A 4,144-nucleotide genomic window follows, 5' to 3' on the forward strand; every position below is an offset into this window, starting at 1 on the left:
TTGCCAGCGACCGTTTGTCTTCTCAGTCGGTAAAAAAACAGCAGTCACAAGCTACAAATGAGAAGTTTGTCTACCGCTGTGTGTATGAGGACACATTATTACCTTCGCCAAGGAGGTTATGTTTTCGGTTTGGTTTGTTTGTTTGTTTGTCAGCAGGATTACGGCAATTACGCATTTCCCGGTTTTCATGAAACTTGATGGAAGGGTGTGCGTGTTTTGGAGCGGATTGGCCTCTGTGGAGATCTGCGCTCTCCAAGTGCCCTTCTAGTTTCAAAAGTTACTATGAATTTCAAGTGGTAGCACTGTTATCATCGTAAACTGCATATGTGCCATGCCAGAAAAGAAAGCTTAACGGGCATAGCAACAGTAACTAAGGGAAGCGGGGCCTAGTAAACAGATAAACAACAAACAGACACACTCCTTTCTTCCTCCTCTGTCTAGCAGGTGAAGGGCAGAGAAAGGGTTTGTGCATGCGGCAGCTAAGTGGCTCAATGCGATCGACTCGCTCGCCGTGGCAACCTGCAGAATTCCACCACCTCCCCACGAGCCTGGCAGACTATCTGTTCACCCTCCCTTCACTGCTCCTTCCTTCCCTACCTCCCTTCCTCCCTTCCTCCCTCCTCCCTCTCTCCCATCCCCCACTCCGGCAGCTCCAGGGAAGCGGTGACGTGGGAGCTCCCTGCTCTGAGAACGGAGAGAGAAAGAGGCATGGAAAGAAAGCCTGGAAGAGAGCGAGGGTGAGGCCAGAGAGAAAAGACAGAGCTGCCGCACTACTGAGAGAGAGAGAGAAAGAGAGAGAGAGAGAGAGAGAGAGAGAGAGAGAGAGAGAGAAGGAGCAGGGAAGAAAAAAGATAAAGATCCTCCCTCTCCCAGCACTCTATGACAATGACACTGGGAGAGTCATTTCGAAGCAATGAGCCAGAAAACGCAGAGCCGCCACTGCCATTCATCCTCCTAAGCACGACACTCAGTCACCACCTCGCCACAATCACATTCATCTCTGAGAGAATAGAGCTGGCTGAATCAAATGTACGGCAGAACACTCGTATTATAAAAACAGCCCATCTGAATGCAGTGTGACTGATATTCAAAAAATAATAGAAAAGTGTATTAGGATTGTGCGATAGCTCCGTCCCGGCAGCTCTCTCCTGCTCCATTTCTACCTTTTTAAATTGATTTAAAAGAATAATTTGTGTATTTGTAAAACATGTTTTTTGCTCATACCATGATTTCATAATAAGATAATTCATGATATGTTGTGCATATTTGATTGATCGATCACCACACGGTGCCCAGCCCGTGTGGGCTGACAGGGCACTAGACAACAAAAAACAACGACCAAGATGATCACTTACCAAATCATGAAAATGATGAAAACAAGACATTTCAAAATATTTGTTTTTATTAAAAAGTCAACTCAACAAATACACCCAAAGGAAATCCAGTTTCTTTAATTGCATAGTTTCAATATTAGACTCCTGATGTTGCTGTACATTGCGAAATGTACAACAATAAGGACTGTCAAAATTAGCGCAATAATAAGTCAAATTCGTTTTAACGCCACTAATTTCTTTAACGCATTTTGGTATTTTTCAGTTGTAGCGAGCTCAGTTTTACAGCTAGAGTGAAGAAACTGGCATCATTTGAAACTAGAACTGAAACTAGAAAACCTAATGAATCAATCGGTACCAACTATGTCATAGCTTGTCATGAAGGAGGTTAAATAACGCTCCAAACTTGAGCTAAATGTTGGCGAGGAAAAACTAGCATGTCCATTTTCAAAGGGGTCCCTTGACCTCTGACCTCCAGATATGTGAATGTAAATGGGTTCTATGGGTACCCACGAGTCTCCCCTTTACAGACATGCCCACTTTATGATAATCACATGCAGTTTGAGGGGTTATGGATAATATTTGTCATTGTTTTGTGTTGTTAATTGATTTACAATAATAAATATATACATACATTTGCATAAAGCAAGTATATTTGTCCACTCCCATGTTGATAAGAGTATTAAATACTTGAAAAATCTCCCTTTAAGGTACATTTTGAACAGATAAAAAAAATGTGTGATTAATCGCGATTAACTATGAACAATCATGCGATTAATTGTGATTAAATATTTTAATTAATTGACTGCCCTAAAAGAAAAAAATCCAAACAGAAATACATTCTAAGTAAATGATATGTACTCATAAACCAATAACTCAAGATATCTGATATAAAATGACTACATTCACAGTGGTAAAGTGTCACATCACTTATCCCTCTCCAAGTAGGACATGTTGTAATTGCCTGAAAGGAATCTTCATGTCCCAGCCAGCCCTACTCCACTTATTCTCTCTCTCTCTCTCTACAAATAATCAAAAATACCATTTCGTTTCCCCCAATCAGCCCCAGGTCATGTGCTGACGATGAGATGGAAAACACAGCATGTCGTTAAGCTGCCAGCTAATCAGCGTTGGCTAGTAATCCCCCCCCCCCTCTTTCCGTCGTGTATTCCAAACAGGCCCCTTCCCTCCCTCCCTCCACCACCACCGCAGCACTGCTGCTGCTGCTCTGCTTCTGTAGTCAGCCTGTGAGATGGATGGCACAGCCCTAATCACCCCCTGCAGTGCACTGTCAGCAGGGCTGCAGGCCGCTCTTAACATTTACACCACATGATCACACACGCACGCACAATAAACACAAGCCAATAAGTGAGAAGACCTCCTCTCACTCCTCTCCCTCTCTCTTTTCTCATCCTTCAGTTTCCAGCTCCCTCCCACCCTGTGCCCTGCCCAACATCCACCACCACTCCTCTCGCTGTCACCTTGGATGGATTCAGTGGGATGCGGCTATGTCCTGAAGGCTGAGGGAGGCAGTCCTCCTCCTTCTCTCCCTCCGCCTCCTCACACAGCTCCTTCCTGCTGTTATCTCCAGGCTGGAGTCTCATCAGCCTGCACACAGTAGCTCTGGCTTCCAGCTGCCTCACCAGCAGCTCTGGCAGGGGAGGAAGCTGCCAGAGGAGCCGGGAGGGAGGCCGCTCCAGTATCAGCATCCTCTCATGTGGTCCGCTTCAAGGTTCCTCTCAGGCAAGCTTTCAGTCAAGTCTACATTGATGCACACACACACACACACACACACACACACACAGTGGTTTGCATTCATTTTACGAGTGTTAGAAGTGCAGCTTTTAGCGCAGTTTGGGACACTCAGATCGTTCCAGTGCAGCTACAGTGGTGCAGCATCTTAAATATTAAAAAGAAATGTCAGTCCCTCTAAATCTAAAAGACCCTGGTCTTTTAGATTTAGAGGGACTGACACAATTTTTCTTTCTACACTTTAACAATTTAACCTTTAACATTCACATGGGGGGAGGGGATCTATCAGGAAAGAGGCAGGAAGTAAGAATAACTCCTGAAGATCTCTGCTGGTATATCCTAAAGACAGGACGCCCCTGTGGAGGATGACTGGATGACATCCCGTAGAACAACTGTGGGGAACGCTAGAACCTTGAAAGGGTGACGACATTCATTCCTGTTATGCAGCAACATTTCTGTCCCCATGAATTACTTCCTCATATTCTCTTTGAAATGTGTCAAATATCTATAACAACTGGCTTAAATTATAGATTAAGGTCTTCTTTATAATATGAACAAAGAATAATGCACATTAAAAATAATTTTTACTTTGCTGAGCTTTTTTTTAGTACTGTACATGTGCTCCACTTTACCATGTCCCCAGTATAAAATAATCAACTTCTATAAGAACTATAAGCCATAAAATTATAAAATACGCAAAATATTTTGATGTATAGGCCATGTTAAACTCTCTCTCTGATTATATATATCTCTCTCTCTATATATAGAGAGAGATATATATATTTTTATATATACAGTATATAAGGAAGAACTAGAGTTATTTTTTACCATTTTCATAATTGACTGTGTGTCCCTGAAGCCTTTTTCTACCCTGTTAGTTTGTAGTTTCTCACCTTCCAAAAAAAAGAAAAAGACTGCAGTTCCATTGAGACCATTTTCAGGAAATGACTAATTTGTTTTGGAGAGAACTCGAAGGAGCAAAGTCAGGTGAACATGAACTTTCACTTGTCTTTTCTTCCATGTTTCATGATGTTAATCTATTTGTCAAATTCTTAAAGTTC

The 4,144-nt window shown here is 42.6% G+C and overlaps 1 long non-coding RNA gene across 1 annotated transcript in view; it reads right to left on the reverse strand.

The window, feature by feature from the left end:
* Nucleotides 1-2,243, reverse strand: part of LOC119484792 — a 23,360-nt gene extending 21,117 nt beyond the window's left edge. The window contains exons 1-2 of the long non-coding RNA XR_005206121.1: nt 2,232-2,243; nt 419-424 (exon numbers count right to left, since the gene is read on the reverse strand). This is a non-coding gene — a long non-coding RNA (uncharacterized LOC119484792). The remainder of the gene's footprint in view (nt 1-418; nt 425-2,231) is intronic.
* Between the last annotated feature and the right edge of the window lie 1,901 nt (nt 2,244-4,144).

This window comes from Sebastes umbrosus, chromosome 3 (assembly GCF_015220745.1).
Source record: "Sebastes umbrosus isolate fSebUmb1 chromosome 3, fSebUmb1.pri, whole genome shotgun sequence".
NCBI classification, from domain to species: Eukaryota; Metazoa; Chordata; class Actinopteri; order Perciformes; family Sebastidae; genus Sebastes; species Sebastes umbrosus.